General features: G+C 39.4%; 1 protein-coding gene across 42 annotated transcripts in view; it reads right to left on the bottom strand.

Annotated features, from left to right (window-relative positions):
• The window catches only part of PTPRD (protein tyrosine phosphatase receptor type D), a 1096207-nt gene that overhangs the window by 458128 nt on the left and 616684 nt on the right, over positions 1-21395 (bottom strand). For all 42 annotated transcript variants that reach the window (XM_072152314.1, XM_072152279.1, XM_072152402.1 and 39 more), the window contains one exon: positions 10146-10178. The gene's annotated coding sequence lies outside the window, so the exon portion shown is untranslated. The remainder of the gene's footprint in view (positions 1-10145; positions 10179-21395) is intronic.

Raw genomic sequence — 21395 nt, forward strand, 5'->3', positions numbered from 1 at the left:
GAAAACAAGCTAGAGAAGTCAGAATCGAGACCTAAATTACTTTGACAATCTATGACATTATGGCTTAAAAAGTGATATTTGCAAACATTTCCAGAACTAGTCGAGCCATACCCCAGCAAACATCAAGCTGTCATTGCCACTAAAGGTGGGTCTGCAAAGTATTCAGACTCGGGAGATGAAAAGGAATGCAAAATGCTGAATTAGCAAAATTACATTTTGTTACACAGTACAGAAGCATATCTCATTCTCGCACTGAAAAGGAAGGGGGAAGTTCCAGGGAACAGGTAGAAGGGGGAGGCAGTGTAACAGCCTGTGAAGCTACAGCGCAGGCAGTCTGGTAATTGCCAGACTCAGACTTTCAGACTCATTAGCAGAATTTTTTTTGGAGGAAAGAGGCCATTGATAACAAACATAAGAAGACTACCACAGTCATATTGCCTGGATCTATGAGAAAGTTTCACAGGAATATTTTGCAATTAAGTCTAAAAATAAAATACAATTATAAACCTCCAACATACCTTTCACTGCTTTCTGATCAGCATATTAGAATGATTATTATTTAGGAAAGATGCTTGAGCAGAATTCACTAATATGAAAAAATTACATATTTTTTTACATTTTGGGATACAACATATTTATCATTGGTTACTGACTGCTTCATTAAGCCAGTAAAGATAATTATCTTTCTGCAATTAAAATAAGTACAAGTTTAGTATTTTTAATAAATGCCAAATAGCAAATAAATATAGATAACACTAATAACACGAAACTTTTCAATTATCTAAAGATCTTTTTGTAGACATAACTTTTTATTAAAGTCATATTAACGTTATGATGCTTGGACAATTAAAGAAAATAACTGTGGCCATTAAGTATACCAATTAATACAGTACACAGTGATTTGCTTTTCATTGAGGGGGGTGATTTACGCTAATGGGAACTTAATATCTCTTATTAAACAGCTCACTAATATCGTGGTTTGCTTACAGTAAATTGGAACCAGAAATTCTTAATCACTTATCTAAAGTTAAAAAAAAGATCACATTAAATTGAAATGGGAATCAGCAGGGAGATAAATGCTTGTCGTGCTGCAAATGAATTGTAAATATTTTTTGGACATTCCAGAAAACGTCTCTTGCTGTCCTTTTAAAGTGTTTAATGTGAATCATTAAAGGAAATCTACAAGTAAATTTAGTCTTTATTAACCATTAACACTGGTGGGTAGATCCCATCATTGTGGTTAGAAGTAAACCCTCTGGGGGCTCTTTCTTTTACACGTCCCACTGGAGCACTCCCCCCTTCTCCCGTTCTGTGCCCAAAATATTTAGCTGAGTCACTGCTGCAGTGAGATTATCCGTCAGAACGAGCAGGTAGTCTGGGGAAAGTGCTATGAGAAGTGCAAGATCATACCAACATAAATTTATGAACCCACATTTTACTTTAGTGTTTCTGTTGTGAATCCTTAAAAAATTTTGTCCTTGACAATGTCAAATGTTCAGCTAACAGCTATGCAAGTCCTTACAGTGTGATGTAGTATTTCACTTCTGTGCCACCTTCTTTTCTAATTACTGTAAATGACTGCTTTGTGCATTATATCTTAGCCAATGATGTCGAAGTCTAGTCTTTGGCATGGTCAGTCTGTTTTTTGGAAAACACCTGCAGCTACGTGAAATGCATTTGTAGTTTTTGCAGCAGTGTATTTGAGGTAGTATTAAATATTGAAATGGATGGTACATCTGAGTATTCACGAAGCATTCAATATAAACCGGTTAAACCTCTTAATGAAACATAATTAGGCATGCTCTGATTCTCCCATTTTTTCCTTTCACGCAATATTTCTTCACATCTCCGATCTCCAGTTTCAAATTTCCAGTGCAAAGTCTCTGTATTTTTTAAAATTCTCATATGTGGCTTCCTGACTACTACAGTACATATTGTTTCATACTCAAAATGTTAAGTTGTCAACTAACAATGAAAACATGTAGTGAAATAATAGAATCTAAATCATTATACATGATGAAAGTTACTAAATGACAAAAATTAGTTTTTATGTGGCAGGAATCATATTTCGTTTACATTTGTGTTTTGTGCATTAAATATTTAAATAGTTTTAAGTAATTTGCACTAATATGGCCAGCCAGGCAGCAATATACAGTAAACTACATAGCCATACACAGATGTAACATCAGAATAACTGATACCAACTTGATGTCCAACATCAAAAGTAGCAGTGTAAAATGTTACAGGTTGATATAATAATAAAAAATACTGTATATACTGGAGTATAAGCTGACCCGAGTATGAGCCGAAACCCCTAATTTTCACACAAAACCTGGAAATACCTATTGACTCGAGTATAAGCCAAGGGTGGGAAATGCTTTGGTCACAGCCTCCCAGTATACAGCCTGCCCAGCCCTCTGTAGTATACAGCCTGCCCAGCCCCCTGTAGCATACAGCCTGCCCAGCCCCCTGTAGTACACGGCCTGCCCAGCCCCTTGTAGTATACTGCCTGCCCATCCCCCTGTAGTATACAGCCTGCCCAGCCCCCTGCAGTATACTGCCTGCCCAGCCCCTGCCCATAGTATACAACCTTCCTATGCCCCCTGTAGTATTCCGCCTGCCCAGCCCCTGCCCATAGTATACGGCCTGACCAGCCCCTGCCCGTAGTATACAGCCTGCCAAGGCTACTTTGTTTCACCTCATCATGATACCTGGATTACTCCTTGGGATAGCACCGAGACCATCATCTGCTGTTTTTTCCATTTTCTGTTTTATTTAATAAAGATTAACCCAGTAAAATAAATTCTTCGGCCTCATACACATGTTTCAAGGCTGAGTGCTAGATGTTTTTCCAGAGGCCAGCACACTGTCCCATTACTTTCTATGGACTTATGCATATGGCAATGGATTCTACAGCCCAGTGTATCAGGCGACTGGGTGGGCTACAAAACAGAGTGTGAGTCCTATTTCTGCCCATGTTTTATTTTTCTTTTATCAGCGGTGGTGAGAGTGTTGCTCACATGCCAATAACAGATCGACCACAAAGAAGAGATCCAGTTCCATTTTTTGAAGCCCGCAAAGAGCACATGTTCATGTGTATGTGGCTTTAAACAGTACATTCAAGATGAATCCATCCAATACATTGCAAACTGTCAGTGGGGCAGATACCCTACAGAGGACTTGGGGACATTTGGATCATTTTTATGAAAGGAACGCTTTACTTTGTAAGCAGAGAGTTGGTGTATTGAGAGGAATTTAGGTGTGATCATCCTGTGACATGATAAAATGCATGTTCTATGAGAAACTAGTCAGAAAGTGACAGGACCAAAATGTGTAATATGTTTCACAATTCTTAGCACAGATCAGAAGCCTGATAAAAAAAAAAGTTCTCAGCACAGTGAGCACCATAAAAAATAATATATATTTAATAAAAATATTCATAACAAAATAATATGAACATGTAGAAACACATATGGAACATATCTATTAACCTATATACAATACACATTTCTTAGAGATGATGTGTAAACATCATGCAATGATACAATACAAATGTAATGCATCCAATCTAAAGTGAAGAGAAAAAAACCTTTCTGAAGTGCTGCATCACCACTTAGGATAGTGTAGTCTCTTGTCTGATGAATATGGACAGGTACAAGGGTGCAATGATAATTGCTTATCACTGTGCCAGACATAACTTTGCTTTAAAGCCCTATGATTATGCATACATCAGAGCCCTGCTTCAACCTACTATATAATTATTTATGGTAAAATTGTATTGTTGAATCAAAGAAATCTAGGACAAGGGGCCATGTATATTTATAATGGACGTAAACTGTCTGTTTCAATAATGCTTTCTTTCGGAAGTGACAGATTGTTTAATATGCTCCCTAGCAGCTGATTTTGGGAGAAGTATCTGAATAAATTAAGTAATGTCTTAAAGTGAAGAGCAAACTAATGTAATAGGCTAATGTTATCAGGCATGTCTAATGTTAAATAAGAAAATGTACACATAAGTGAAGCGGGTTGTCACTTTCTTGAAAGGAACCTGTCAAAACTGTCACAGGACAGTTTGCTCTAGATTTTCTTCAGATTGGGATATTTCAGCTCAAGTAGGAGACTAAATTAATGGCCTTTTAAACGTCACTTAAAGGAACTGAGGTATTCCTGATGATAGATTCCTTTATCTCTTCAAAGCCCTGTACTTTCTTTATTTAATCTTTTCCCCTAACTGACTAAAAACTTAATCTTTTAATGATGTAAATTAACTTCAGAGGCTACAGGGGCGTGGAGTAGCCCGGATGAGCGGTGGGAGCTAAGGTTCCTCCACGCTGCTGTAGCCTCACCTCATGGCTCGTCCCTGCAGTGCAAACCGTGCCCACGTATACGTAATACCTTCCGGCTCACTACCAGAGCTCCCGCTCTAAAATGACAGTTCATTTGAAAGCAAAAATCTGTATCTGGCTAGCTTAAAGTTATATACAGTTATATCCCTTACAAATTCCCTTAGGAATAATGAAGATATTATTCTCCTCTTAGACTTAGAGTGTACTGCACTGTAGAAACCTATACATTTGTCATAAATCTATAGCGACTACTTGATTTAAATAATGTGTTAAAAAGATTCCTTAGTACAATGCTCACACAACAGTAATACGCACTTATTACTTATACGTAACTAAGTCTTAGGCTACATTCACACAAACAAGTGGGGGGCGTATATACAGCCATAAACATGCGGCCGTGCATACGACCCCATTGATGGCCCCACGGAACTATAGCCCCATGAAACGGTCTGATGAGCACAACATGTGCTCACCATTCTGTTCCATAGCTGCAAAAAGATAGACCATGGTCTATCCTTTGAGTTATTTACAACCGTGTAGCATTAGCTTCAATGGAGAGGGGAGGGGTCACCTCCCATGTATGCCTGCCGTCTTATGTATGCCTTGCCTGCCGCCTTATAAGCAGAGCCTATTTTGTGGTTTGTCTAATATATTCTTGGATATGGTAGGAAACGTTTCCTACTGTGTTTGATAACTGTTTATACTTATCCTTATAGAATCTTTTTGTTTATACCCACAGTCAGAGGCGTCGCTATGTGGGCTCTGTGAGGACATAATTGGGAGCTTAGGGGACATTACTGGGACCTGTGAAGACTTTGGGGGTGTAGTTGAGGACATTACAGAGGGCTTTGAGGACATTACTGGGGGTTGTGAAGACTTTGGGGGACTGTTGGGGACATAACTATGGGCACTGAAGACTTTGGGGGGCTGGTGGGGACATTACAGGTGGCTTTTTGGAAATTACTAGGGGCTGTGAAGACTTTGGGGTGGATTTATCATGCTGCCTGAAAGTTAGAATATTTCTTGTTGCCCACAGCTCCCCTTTAAAATATTCATGACCACTGGTAAAATGAAATATTCTGAATATTCTGACTTTCAGGCAGCTTGATAAATCTGCCCCTTTGGGTGTCTGTTGGGGACATTACTGGGGGCTATTGGGGACTTTTCAGGGGGCTTTGGAGACATTACTGGCAGCTGTTAAGACATTGGGGGGGGGCTGTGGGGGAAATTACAAGCGACCTTGGGAATATTACTCGGGGCTGTGGGGACATTACTAAGTGCTGTGGGGGACATTACAGGGGGCTTTGGGGACATTACTAGGGGCTATGAAGACTTTGAGGGATTATTGGGGACATTACTGGGGGCTATCAGAACTTTAAAGGTGGATGTGGGAAACATTAAATGTTTGTGTGTATTTATACGTTTTATGGCTTTTACAACATGTTTTACAAGGAAGCATTTATTATTTCTGCATTAACAGTATTTTCAGGAGGACTTTCTGTCTCTATTAGGCCCCTTTCCCATGATCGTATGGGGCAGTTATACACTAGCCATGCAAACAGCAGCTAGCATATGGCCAACATAGGAGTGCATTGTGCACAGTATGGTGAGCACAGTCGTGTGTCACAATGCCATTGCTAAGAAAAAAAATTTTTCTCTGTAAGAACAGTCCAGCTGCATGGCTTGTTATAGAGATGGGAAGGGAAGGAGAGCTCACCCCTCCACCTCCCCAACCAAGCAGTCCAAGAGGGGGAGTGTTAGGGCTAGCAGCAGGATAACACTGTTAGGGGAACAAGATGCAGAGACAATGAGGAACATGAGATGTCTGTGTGGTAAACTCCACAGGGATGACACTGGATGAAGAGGAGATGTGGTGATGCCGGGCCTAATGGAGAAGATATTGTCTATGTGTTGTCTATAGCATGTATACAGGAGTGGGTATTACTGAAAGTGTGATACATATACATTGGAGCCCGTGCCCCGGATATTTTACCACCCTAGCAACACTCTTGCTCACAGTGCACAAGGAGCTCAAGTCATAAGTGTCAAGTATAGTCTTCCCACAACCATCTATTACACATAAGTCAAGGAACAAGGCTGATTGCCAAATTTGAGATTCTCTGTAAAGGGTAGAACCTTATAATGATATTCCATTAAGGAATCGCTCAGATATGAGTTATTGTCGCCTTGGAGGATTATAATATCGGACCATGCACCTTCCTTCTATAAAAATCTGAACCAGCCTCTATACACAGTAATATGAAAATCCTCAAAAACAAGGTATTAATAAATAATAAATCACAGTGAAAACATAGTCAAATTGAACTTCCAAGGTTCTTGAAGCACACACTATTAAAACGCATCACTGCATCTTCATAATGTCACAAAAAGGGACATTTCAATGAAATTCCATTCCTTTTCATGTAAAAACTTAACATAAAATATAACTTGGGATATGGATTTAGAAGCCATATATGTAAATAATGATTGCAATGGCTTGTACTCAGTGAACTGCCAAAATGTGTTCCACACATTAAACTAACAGCCTTGGAAAATCTAAAGTATGAATCTTCTGCTTAAGTTACTTCAGCTCAATCTTTATAGACTGTGTAATGAATGTTAATTATGTGAAGCCCTGTGCCCACAATGTGCCATTCTTATACTACTGTATGCATAGAGCAGAACCCTTTAAGGAATAAACTGATGGGGGCATGACCCAAAATATTCTCAGAAATGTTGGATCACTTTCATTACCATGGAAGAAGTTAAAGGGGTTGTTCATATTCAGCAAATAATTGATATTGTTGGTGCAGTAAGTAATGGAATTTTTCTATATACTTTCTGTATCAATTGCTCATGACTTTCTAGATCTCTATTTGCTTGTGGTCTATTGCGAAGTGATTACAGGAGGTCCCTGAGTTAAGGACATCCAACTTACAGATATATGTTTTATGTAATAGCCATTCACCTGTGTGACATCACATGACCATGGACAGATTTCTGTCCACTGGAAGTAAACAATGAAGCTTCCTATAGAAGAACAGAAAGCAGAGATCTAGCAAATGATTGCACAATGTATATTAGAAAATTGTATGACTTTTTATTACACAAAGAATATCAATCATTTTTGTAAAAGCTCAAAAAGCAATTCTTAAAATGTGATCCTCACCTCATCAAGTTTATAGGGTCCCTTTCCATAAACTTGAGCCATGAATATGGATTTATTCGAAAAACGCATAGGCTGTGCAAATGCAACTGCTGGAATCCTGCCTTTCTGTGTTCAGTATCATGCGTTGAGCAAAGCCTTACCAGCGATTTATTAGATTATATGGACAGCAGGACTTATAGGTGGAGCTGACGCTCCTTTCCTTTTTTGTATCATCCTTGTTTCTTTGCCATAATGCCATTTTGAGCCTTTTAAAAGAAGATCTGGTGGGAATTACTCAAACATCTGCAGGATTTCTAATCAATTAATTTTGAATGTTTATACACAATAGATGCAATGTTAGATAAAGGAACATTTTGTTAACAATTCATTCTGGGTTGTTCTGTTACTCCCCTAGTACAGAATCACAACTCTGTGTCCTGGTTATTAGTGCATGAGAAAACTAATTACATGCAATGTGCAACCCTTGCTTTTTCTCTTCTCCCTGTTTACCTAATTCACCGCTAATGCTAATTGTTCATTGAAAAAATGTCTCATTTTGTAGTACTTCATACCTTTCAATACAAAGCTACTGCAGACCTCTTGCACTTTCACACGTTTGCAATGAAAACATAATGGCAGCTCTGGGACCAGCAATCAAATGTCAAAGATCAATTATCTGTCAGCGCTACACAGAGTAGTTTTCACAGTTTTGCTTTCATTCACTAAGAAGGGAAATCCATTAAGGAATATTTACTGTAGCTGTTGTAATTGTTCAATATTGCAACTTTAGTTTTTTAGGACACAGACTATATTAGCATTTATACTGTAGTGTTACTGTTTCGGAGCAAAGTACAGAGAATTCACCAATAAATAACATAGATATTATAAATATTTTTGTCATTATTATGCTAAACCTTAAATAGCCACACACCACAGTGGCAATCCTAGACCTGTACCTAAAATTATGACGGAATGGAAGTTTTGAGTTACTGTAACGGCTTTAGGCTATATTCAGATGAATGTGGATCCACTGTACCGTAACATGGCAGGCACACGTTGGCACACGGGAGAGCAGGAGGGGGTGAGCTCTGCTCGTCCCCATCCTTCTCCATAGAGATGCATGGTGCATGGCGTGGTAATACGAGGAAAGATAGGACGTGTCCTATTTTTTCCCCTGGTACAGAACAGTACGGTGCTGCACATGTGCAGCATGTGGCCAATGGTGGACATATATACGATGTATATACGTCCCCCAATGGCCGTGTGAATGTAGCCTTAGGCTAGAATCCTGATGCTGCCAATGCTTACTCCTCCCCCTGTTCAGGACGTTTACCTTATATAGTCAGTGACATCACTGGGGTCCTGCCGGGGTCCTCAGTGGAGGCCACTGTTAACATAAAGCATTTGATTTTTGATAGTTTTCTAGTATTTTGTAGTGTCAAGAGCATGTTTACCAAAATGTGGCATTTAAAGTAGGTATGGTGTTTCTATTTATAGGCTCCAGTATAACACTTACAGGAATACATTAGGAAACAAATTCATGGAACAGACACAGTTTTCTGGCAAAGGTTATAGTAAACTTTACTTCTCAGGGCGTCCTTTCCCTCAACTGCCTTGTTCAATGCCCTGTCCACTTTCCTAAAAAGTTGGTAAATCTGGCACAAAGGTGCATTTTCCATAGCTTACACCAGAGATTACAGCTTTTTTTCATTCCTTGTACCCCTAAGAAGCTCAAAAAGTCCTCAAAATGGTATGACTGAGAGCTTCAGCTTTTTTGGCACCTTACAACGCTCTATATACATAAGTATGAAAAAGATTTTGGCCACAGAATATGACAAACCTCAGAATTTCTAGGATTAAAGCATAATAAAACCTATACAAGTTTGGCATCTTTTAAATCATAATGACCGAATGAGTAAAGGGAAGTTGATATATGGACCACAGAGGAAAAGTTTTAATAAAAAAGCATATAGGAATATGGCACAAATGTGTTTTTTGGGCTATTCTACAAGATTTGGATTTTTTTTCCAGCTTTCCAATACACTTAACAAAGAATAAAATGGTACCACTAGAAAGTATAATTTATTCTACAAATAATAAGCTGTCATATATCTCTGTATATGCATCCATAAAAAAGATATGGCTTGTGGAATGAGGGGATTGGAAAAAATGGAAAAGGAACGGTAAGGAAAGGGTTAAACAATGCAAACTACTACACTTTTTCAGACTACGTCATAACACTTTTCATCTTCTTTATAGAGAGCACAGACCTACATAGGATGTAATCACCATGTTAACTGCTGTGAATTTGAGGACAGCGTACCTATTACAACAGCTGCTGCAGTGGGTGGGATTGAAAGGATTCATATATGGAGCACAAAACAACTGCAACTTGATTTGTACAACAGATTTTAAATCTGAAGCATGAGAATTTATGCAACAAAATTGTTGCAGCAGAGGTCGTTCTATAGACTCAACTCTTCTAAATGTGACACTGAAATTCCAGTTTATATCATCTGAATTTATAATTCTAACCCATTTTTCTCAACTATCTGAGCAATAATGTATTGAAGTACAGTTGTTCCTATCTTATATATGATAAAGCAGTTTCATTAACATTCCAACATGTTCAAAGGAGTCATTTTACTCACGTGTAGTCTGGTGTTTAGCCACTGTTACAGAATCTGTGATAAAAGAGACACAAGTTAGAGTTCTCTCCAAATCTCGGTGCTTAGTTTTATTATATAATGAAAGCAGCTTGAAATTGCTTGTCTGGACCAGAGGAGTTCTTACTAGGTCACATTTGTGGCACTTCATTTTACTAGGCCACCCCCGCCATTTAATACATATTGGATGTAGCTATGTTCAGCGTAGCGGTGTAATGTGCTTTAATTATTTAGGCTGAGTACATTTTTACTTGTTGTGTATGGCCTGAATACATTTACATTGTATTAAACAGCTGTCTGGATTTACCAATTTTACATTCTATTTTTTTGCAATTCCATATCCAAATTAATTTTCCAGTGATAACCTCCTCTCCCCTTCTATTATACTGTTACACATGAAGAGGGGCATATATACTGCCTATCACATGGGAATGTGCTCATTTTCAGCATAACAGGTTTCGGGAGCCCCCTGCTGAGTAGAACACTGTTATATATCCACGATATTTGTTGATGGACGTCATGCCAGTCCAGCTGTCAGGAACACAGCTGTTGTGTTTCCTTCTGAGCGATCAGTGCTGCCGGTGCCCTCCAGCTACAGTGTTTTCTGATAAGGTCCAGTGGAGAGATGCAAAGGAACTGAACACTTGGCTTCTAATAGTAAATGCAAAGCAAAGATTTCACAACAAATTGCATTTTTACTGCGGCCCTATAACGTACAATAGAATTGGCTGAATTTGTTCTAGAACACTGGCTGAAGGGAAATCACAATGGAAAACTTCCTTCTGGTGACTGTTAATGTAGTGAGTGCCGAGTTTTCACTTTATAGGAAAAGAGAAGTGCATGGCGTGCAGACATCCCCTTGCATAATTTATCAGTAGCACAGAAAAAAAGACGGAATAAGCAGCTCAGAGCCATGCTTCAACTCACTTAAAAAAAATGCATGTTTATTAAAAAATGCAGAGGATGCGAGTTATTTCTGCTCCGGTACTATACATGTTGTAGCTGAAAATGTGATCATCATGTTGATTAATGCCAAACAAAATATGAAGATGATATCAGTGTTTTCCAACATTTTCATTGTGATTCACAGTGACTAGTCTACATGTCATAAAGACAGAAGCATAGCTACCAGGGGACAGAGGGTGCAGGGGCTCTAAGGCCACGTGACTTTAAAGGGCCCACTTCTGAGCTTTCAACTCTATCTGTGTCCCAAGGATGAAGACAGAGTTGAATGCTATGTATGTAGTACAGGAGCAGGTCTAGTACCTTCTGTGCAGGAGCCTCCATGCCCTGCAGATGCCGACTCTTGGTATCTCTTAGCCCCGTCTCCTAGTTGTCAGCAATTTAGAACTTCCAGAGACCCCAGAGGACATTACAAAAAAGATTGGTAAGATCGTCACATGTCGTGTGAGAGGGGAAAGTTTATAGGAGGGTTAAAGGGTTACCATGTGTTTTGAGTGGGAAAGGGGAATAAGTTCTGAGACTCAATAATGTAGTAGATATGCCTGGTCCCCCCTGCCTTTATGGGCGACTCCCTTTATATTTGTGCCATCCACTGGCTGACCCCCTTTATAGGTTTGTCATGCACGGGGCGACCCACTTTATATCTGTTTCATGTGCTGAGCAAACTCTGTCATGCACTGGGTGACCCCCATTATATATGAGGTATGTGCTAGGTGACCGCCCTTATATCCCTGTCATACGCCAGGCACCCCCCCCCTTATAACTGTGTCATGCACCAAGTGACCCCCCTTATATATGTTTCATGTGCCAAGCAACCACCCTTATACCTGTGTCATGCACTGGTTGACCCCCCTAATATGTTTGTCATGCATCGAGTGAACCCCCTTATATCTGTGTCATGTGTCGGGTGACGCCCCTCATATAAACCCCCTTTATATCTCTGTCATGCACTGGGAGCCCCCATTTATATCTGTGCCAGGTGCTGGACGACCCTCTTTATATTTTTGTCAGGTGCTAGACGACCCGCCCTCTTTATATTTTTGTCAGGTGCTAGATGTCAGGTGCTAGACGTCAGGTGCTGGGTGAACCCCCTTATATCTGCGTCAGGCATGCGGTGACCCCCTTTATATATATGTCAGGCACTGAGCAAACCACATTATATCTGTGTCATGTGCAGGGCAACCCCCCCCTTATATCTGTGTCATGTGCTGGGCGACCCCCCCCCTTATATCTGTGTCATGTGCTGGATGATCCCCCCTTATATCTGTGTCATGCGCTGGTCGACCCCCCCTTATATCTGTGTCATGTGCTGGGTGACCCCCTCTTATATCTGTGTCATGCGCTGGTCGACCCCCCCTTATATCTGTGTCATGTGCTGGGAGACTCCCCTTATATCTGTGTCAGGTGTTGGATGATCTCCTTTATATCTGTGCTATGCACTGTTCGTCCCTCTTTATATCTGAGTCTTGCACTGGGTAGCCCACCTTATATCTGTGTCATGCGCTCGGTGACCTTCTTTATATCTGTGTCATGACCCTCTTTTTCCAGAATGGATCCAGATTCGAATAAAATAAAGTTGTTTTAACCTTATAGTGATACAATTCTCACTGCTGACTGTCATAATACCACATAAATAATTACACAACTCCCAGTAATCATTAGTGAACTACTATACCTAGTAGCAACTGTTAAGCTATGTCTAAGAATTAAATATATTTTTGAAAGAATAAAATATGGCAGAACATGGACACAAGTTCATTCAAGTTGCTTCTAATTTTTGGCATGGTTTTTTGATGTTGTGCAAGGAATAACTGTGCTATGTATATGTATCATGCATGCATCAGGGTTTAAAGAAAATTGGACATCAGCAGGGTATGGTATAAAATAAAGAAATCTGTTACAATACTCCATCATATACATCACAGTTATTTCACAAAGCCAACTAATTCTGTTCATGTAAAATGTTATTTTTTTAATTACCGTATATTCCGGCGTATAAGACGATTTTTGAAGACTGAAAAATCTTCTGTCTGGTCTGGGGTCGTCTTATACGCCGGTAATTGGCGGTCGGGTCACGCTGCATGGAGAGGGCTCACGGGCTGAGCCCTCTCCATAGCCGGTAAGTCTTTGCTGCATATTGCAGCAAAGGCTTACCGGTAACACCATATACAGTATGGCAGTATATGGGGATTTTCAACAGCATGTATTAGAATGTGCAAATTGTTGTAATAGATGGGTTAAAACAAGTGATCCTCAGGTCTTTGTATGACCTAAGGCTGTCAAAGTTACTGAACGCCAACCCGTGATGACCTCACAGGGTGCAGCAATCAAATCCATTATTGCAGCGCCCATGCACCAAGATCGTGGGTGTTAACGGTGGGTGCTTGCAACACATTTGTGGTGCATGCAACAAATTTCTGTGTCGCTGCACTATAATCGATGTAACGCATATTTCTACACATAAAGGGGCATTTCAGTGCACAGTGGGACTGTGCGACACATTTATCAAGCAGTGTCTGACACAATTGTTATGCACACCATATGTTACAGATACACAAAAAAAGTTGGTGTACTCTGTAGGAGCAGTGCCTGGGACACCAGATTCATAAAGAACGTGCGGGACAATTCATGAATCTGGTGCACGCTTCACACTACACAAGCAGGAAGTTGTCAAGTTTAAAAAAATAAAGGGCATTTGCTGTAGGGTTAAATCCATTTGGCCGACAACCTTTTTCTAATTGCATAAAACATGATTTATGATATATGTGGATTTTTTAAAAGATAGGGCACTACATATGTATTCTCAGATATTATAAATGAATAATGGGATCCTTTCATTTCTGAATTACTCAGAGCTGGCATTATGCATAGAGTGGGGATTGAACATCCAGCTATACACAAACTCCATAGTGACAAGAACAAATGACTTCAAAGAATGATCATACTGTTAAGAAGAAGGAACAAACTATCCCAGATGTTCCGCATGACATGAAAACAGGATTGTATGAAGGATATTATTATCCCAGCCTGGTGGCATGGCTATACATTGTATGAGCATGCCCTTTAAAAGTGACAGTCACCAATACAAATGTCTTAGAAGGCTCACGGATACCAGCTATGTAATAACGGTATGGGTTCATGGACCAGATCAAATCAAGGAATCTCTCCAAACTATACAGACTATCAAGCTAAATGTCAGTCTACTACAAGTGACAGCAAAGACTCACAAACAAGCCTGTTTGGTGTGACTCACCAATGATCAGTCACTTGTAGTGTCATTTATAAGAGATGCCTAAAAATAGTTCAGTATAAAACAATAATAGGCAATAGTAAAATGATTGATGACTCTCTCATTACACAAAAGAAAGAAATATCGAAAAATATAATAAAACTAAATAATAATAATATATTTTTTATGTTTTAGAATCTGATTTGAGTTGATTTATATATTTCTTTTACAGAACATGTGTTTTACAAGAGAATGGTCCATGGTAGAATTTGACAATTGAGAAAGTGCAACAACCCATTGCCTTAGGGACTGCCATCATCTGCATGTTGTACTAATTTGTCTACTAAATAAAGAAGTATTGGAACATCTCTGGGGAGTGCCACCATAACTAATTTCATGGGCATATATTTCCCTTCTATTGAATGTGTCATTGTATAGTATTTGCTATATATAAATTGCTAATTTCTATTTCTCTATTTAAAATGTATGATGTGAAACTTTGATCTACGATGCCTGGCAATGTTGAGGGTCAGCTGCATGTGGGATTTGCTGAGCCATAGCTATACTTTTTGTACTGCACCTGCAATTCAAAAAGAGTAAGCACAGGCTTTACCCTGAATTTACCCTAGTTACCAAAATAAATGGCCGACACAAAGAATGTTGGCCAAGGGATAGGCAAACAAGAAGAAAAACGAAGCACCTGTTAATCCAGGTGTGGGTATGGAAGTAGTTTGCTCTCATTGGTCAACAATGCCTTGTCTTTTAAGCAAAATCCTGATTGATAGTGTCCATTAATGATTGGGTGACATGTATATGTTGGTAGTGTGCCTGTAGTTACTGGGCATAAAGGGAACTGCTAATTGAGAGTTTGCCACTTGGCCATTGGTCACAAATTGGAGTAATGATATTACTAGTGTGTTTAGTGATTGAACAAAATGGAAGGGCCTACTTGTAGTGTGCCTAATGGGACACAAAGGGATTAACAGATGGTTAGTATATCAATCACCGGATAGCAGTGCAGGTCAAGGGTAGGTTAAATCTGATGAAGAGGTGGGAATGGATAACTTTAGAACTCCCTGGACTGTAAAAGTTCCTGTTCTACACTTGGGCGTTATCGTACTGGGATTAAAATATTACGGCCAACAGGCTCTCCATGAAAAACAATGAAGATTTGCTGATCACTAATGTGTGCAGTAACATAGTCTTTTTAGAAGAGTTGGCAGACAAAGGCCACTTTTTCTATATAGCGTGATGGCAACGGTTTTATAGGTAGTTATATGGGCATATATATTTCTGACTAACTTTACTAAATGTTTACTGTACTTTCACCCCTTGGCAGTACCATAAAGGAAATAAGATCATGCTGCTAATGTGACTAAAATGATAAAATGTACCCCATCCTCTGAGCATAAACACAAGCGCTGTTTCTCATTCCTGACAGTTGTTCATATACTTTCCAATATATTTTGTAATATTCTGCGTAAACATTGGATGAAATATTTATGGAGATACAAATGTAATTGCCATTTTGCCAAAGGCTTTATAGATAAAAATATTTCATTGCAATATAAATATGAGAAACTATTAAAAATTAAATGAGGTTAAATATATGCTAAATTTTGCAGATATTTGCGGGGTGAGGCATATTTTGGTACCAAAGCCATAGATCTATTACATTTTATATTTGTGTAAATTAGTATGCATGACTCAAAGGAAAATGTCGACTAAATGTGTTTTTTTTTTGTGCAGAGAAAACAATGGGCTGTCAAATCTATTGTATATGACAAGATAACTCCTGGACATATTGGGGCCCACTGTATTAAAACTGCTGCTTTATCATTGGCGTAGCTGGCGTGCGTCATGCGTGAATACTAAGATCCAACTGGATGCAGATATTAGCTATAACCTGCACCCGTTATTGGCTGTAAATTGGACAGTCCTTGGCATCCCTGCCCTAGCCTGTCCTGTTACTTGCATGCAGGAAGCAAAAGCGTGCAAGAAGTCACCCAGTGGTGTACTCCAGGAATTGTTGCACAAGACATGTTGCATCAGCCCCATTCTGTTCAAATAAGTCCTTGCTTTTATTACCTGGTTTAATTTCCTTCATTTTAACCCCTGAACAGCCAGGCCTTTTCCATTTTTCAATCCCTCCTTCAAAAATCCATAACTATTTTATTTTTCCATGAAAAGAGGTGTGTATGGGCTTGTTTTCTGCATAAAAAATTTCACTTCATAGTGATGGTATTTAATATTCTATTGCACTTCATAGTGATGGCATTCAATATTCCATGCCATGTACTTGGAAGCTGGAAAAAAATCCAAATACAGTGAAATTGGTGAAAAAATGCATTTGACATTTTATTGTGGGCTTTGATTTTATGGATTTTACTGTGTGCCCCAAATTACATTTCTCCTTTATTATTTGGGTTGGTGTGATCACGGGGATACCAAATTTATATAGGTTTTATAATGTTTTCATACATTTACAAAAATTAAAACCTCCTGTACAAAAAAATCCTTAATTTTGCCATCTTCTGGCGCTAATAACTTTTTCATACTTCAGTGTACGGAGCTGTGGGTGGTGTAATTTTTTGTGACTTTGGATGAAGTTTTGAATGCTACCATTTTTGAGGACTGTACGGCCTTTTGATCTCTTTTTATAAAAATGTTTAATATATTACCAAATGGCAAAAAAGTGGCATTTTCAATTTTGGATTCTAATTTCCCTTTATGGGGTTAAACACCGGATATAACCATTATTAAATTTTGATAGATCAAATATTTTGGGATTTGGTGATACCTAACATGTTTAGGATTTTTACTGTTTATATCAGCTCTAGGGAAAAGTTTTTTAAACTTTAAAAAATGTTTTTACTACTTTACAGACCCCTTTAGGGTACTTTAACCCTAGGTCTTGTACCATATACTGCCATACTACATGGGATAGGTATTTTTCACATCATCTACTACAAAGTGCATATTGCATATTGTGATAAATAGTGTAAAACAAGCAGTCTTGGGTCTTTGTGTGACCCAAGACTGTCAAAACAGCCAAGCAACGCTAAAAGCCAACTAGGTGGCCTCCGCACCGTCAGCTTTTTAATGCACAATCGCGTCTGTTACCACTGTGTGTTTGCTACAATATACAGCAAACGCTCTCCGATAATGGAGAGGGCTTAGCCCGTGAGCCCTCTCCAAAAACCCACAGCCAGTGTATGACTTAAGTATACGTCACACTTCGTTAAGGGTTTAAAGTAGTCTTTCTTATTTAAAGAACATTCAATTACACAAAATAAACATTAGGCTTAATTCAAATTGGCGTTTTGCCATAATTTGTAAGGAGAATTCTCAATGTTATTCAAGGAGAATAACATACAGCTAGGAAGTATCCTACTCTATGCTCCAGTACCTCCTCATCCTTTCCCCCTGAATGTGTGGGGAGAAGGGTACTGGTTGTTGCTGATATTCAGGGTGCTTCTCTGATACTTTCACTGTCCTTATAGGGTCAATAACATCACTGGGGTGTTCCATGAGCTTATGCTTAGCTGAGAATGTGGAGGGATGCAGTACTGCAGCACTTCAATTGCCTCCGCTGAGCATTTGAATCATTTAGCAGGAGAGAGATGGATGGAAAGATGCATCTTGTGGTTTCCTGCACAGTATATGATGTATACATAAAAACACCATGTAAATCTAATATTACTCATATTGATATGAAAGTACTTGTATTGTCCAATGCTACCTTTTTACCAGCCTTGAGCTAAAGGCTCATGTAATGCAGACTATGGGGCACATTTACTAGGCGCACTGCACATTCTTTCTATTGCAGTTTGTTGTAACAACATGTATTTAAGAAGTCTGCCACATTTGTGTTGCATGTGACCATTTTGTGGCGTAGCTGCACTATGCAGAAATCTATGCACTGAAGGGGCAATCCAGTGCTCAGTCGGACCATTCCTTATGTTAAAGGTTCCCCAGTGCAGTGCAGAAGGCCACAGATTCATGTAGAATATGTGCTAGAAATCCTGAATCTAGCGCCCTCTGCCCTACACAGGCAAACTGCACATAGTACACACTGCACTGTTCTTATTAAATGTGCCCTGATAACTCTTGTTTATGGGAAGGCCTGTTAAATGAGATTTGTTCAGTTGTGTTAATTGGCTTAATAGGAGCTGATTGGTTTCTTAGAATCTGACACCATGGTATGATTAGTGGGACTTTTAGTTTTCCAAAGCCATAAATTGTGCTCTATTATGCAAGTGCATTAACAAAAACGGATACCCCTCACTTGGTGGGGAAATGGACGAAAACTCAATACAACATATTATTAAAAATTGTTAATTCTTTATTAATACAAAAAACACACAAATACCAGTATAGTTACTGCTGGTGATATATACAGAAAATATTGAATAAAAACACAGTGGTTTGGCACAGAAAAAACGGATAAACCTGGGCAGGTGAGGGAAGTTATAGTGTATTGGAGCAGGTGAATAAGAGGCTGGGCCCCCCAGACGAAGGCTCCCCTAGAGCCGAAACGCGCGTCGGGGACGCGGTCCCAACCTGGCAGCGGTGTTTTGCAACATCCTTGAACTGGTAAGAGCTGGCATACCTTTTTAGATAGCCCTTAAAGACACTATCATCCTCCTTTACGTAGGAGCCTCCCTGTATCACATGGAGCTATCACATACCTAATATACTGCATTGCCCAGCCTCTTATTCACCTGCTCCAATACACTATAACTTCCCTCACCTGCCCAGGTTTATCCGTTTTTTCTGTGCCAAACCACTGTGTTTTTATTCAATATTTTCTGTATATATCACCAGCAGTAACTATACTGGTATTTGTGTGTTTTTTGTATTAATAAAGAATTAACAATTTTTAATAATATGTTGTATTGAGTTTTCGTCCATTTCCCCACCAAGTGAGGGGTATCCGTTTTTGTTTATATACCTTTGGACTAAACAATGCGTTACAAAGAGCGGGCCACGCCACATGAACACTTCGGGTAGTTATTACATGCACCACATGACTTAGTGGAACCTGGTGGGCCCCCACCTCTGTATCCAACCTATTTTCTAACTTATGCAAGTGCATTGTAAAGTGCAGTGTTCCACAGAATATGTCCACAAGGTTGTTGTATCTATTGTGTAGCCAGAAACAAAACTTCCAGACCCTAGACTTCCCAGGGGCTCTGGTCAAAAGGGTCAACTGTACCCTGAAAATGTCTTTGTAAGGCTAAATTCACACCAACGTGTGCCTGCCATAGCGTAGCACGGCGGACACATGTCGGCGCCGGGGAGAGGAGAAGGGGATGAGTGTCGCTCACCCCCGTCTCTCTCCATAGAGAAACATGGGGCACGGCGCTGTATTCCAGGGAACGATAGCACACATGTGCAGCACTGTATCACTCCCGTACGGCACCGTGCGCCCATTGCCATCTATGGGGGATGTATACATGTCATATATACATCGGCCATATATATGTCCCCCATACAGCAGTGTGAATGTGGCCTAACACACATAACATGATAATGTATTAAAAAAGGCAATATAGCTTTAGGAAATAGCTAGCACAAGAACATTATAGTAGTGTTTATTATATCACAGATCTCCTCCCATGATGCTCTTTGAATTAAAGGGGATGTCCGAGTTCTGAAAAAAAAATAAGGGTGGGCGGGATGGCGCTGTTTAAAAAAATAAAGTCCTACTTACCTTCCAGTACCCTCTGGTATCCAGCCGGCCGGAAGCTGAGTCCAGCGCTGCTCCGGTGGCCATGTTTGTTTACATGGTGCTGGATACCGGAGGGCACCGGAAGGTAAGTAGGACTTTACTTTTTTAAGCAGCCCCCTCCCTGCCACCCTTAGTTTTTTTTCAGAACTCGGACAACCCCTTTAAGAAGGGGAACAGAAACTATATAGCTGACTGGATGTTACGGAAGTCTAAACACATGATGCTGTAGTAAGTTTCTCTAATATGATAAGTACAGTTTTAACACTTTCTATAATAGCCCCTATACTGAGCTGCTGTCTGTGCTCTCCATGTGAAGGCCCATTTAATGGCATTATTAATAACATTTTTGTAACAGGCTGTTTTTATACAATATTTATATTGAAAGTGTACTGGGAATCTCTTGTGCTTTGCTCTTTTGCCTTCCTATCTGGAATAAAAAACCTCCTCCTGGGTGTTTCAGTACGTTTGTATTGTAGAGCTATTGTCGTACACAGCAAGATGTCTCTCTGAATGCTCATGAAGTTAGGAATTCAAAGGAAAATTACTTTCTTTTAAGTGGCACATGGAGCTCATGCAATTATCGTATATGTGCGCGCTTACTAAAAGGTGTACTGTGTTCTGTGCCCTATAGTCTGTTGATATTCTTAGTTTATCTGTAATTTTCCTATAACTTCTTATGCATAGCTGTGGTAACTTATGAGCAAGAAACAGTAAAATCTACAGCATCAGACAAGAGCCTGAACTGAAATAAATTATCCCCCCTGCAGGAGTCTCTTGACAGAAAGGTTATCCTTAGTTCATGCATAGTTACACCTTAGGAATGGACATAAATAGAAGGTTAGTACTTAAAAAAGCTTTTCTCATACTGTGTCTAAATACAGATTCTTGAAGTCTGGACTCTATATTTCTATCACAGCAGGTACTCATTTTAAATAGAACAAGTAAATGTACAAATGTTTGAAATTATTTTGACTCTATCTATCTATCTATCTATCTATCTATCTACCTAATACCTATCTATCTATCTATCTACTTGTAGAAATTTCAAAAACAGCACACAAAAGTAGAGGATAAATGGGTGCACGCTCACTAGGATCGGGCTCCAGACCCTCCAAGTAGATAAAGCGAAAGGTAAGCAGCACTATAAGACGTCAGATTATGATTTATTCCATGTTTAGGAGTACAACAAGGTACAACAGCGACGTTTTGGCTCCAGGGAGCCTTTATCCAGCCAAGTGACATAAGTGAATGGCGTATATATACCTAACATAAGTGATCACATGATCTAATTGTTCCCACCCCCTTGCAT

This window comes from Engystomops pustulosus, chromosome 1 (assembly GCF_040894005.1).
Source record: "Engystomops pustulosus chromosome 1, aEngPut4.maternal, whole genome shotgun sequence".
Classification (NCBI taxonomy): Eukaryota; Metazoa; Chordata; class Amphibia; order Anura; family Leptodactylidae; genus Engystomops; species Engystomops pustulosus.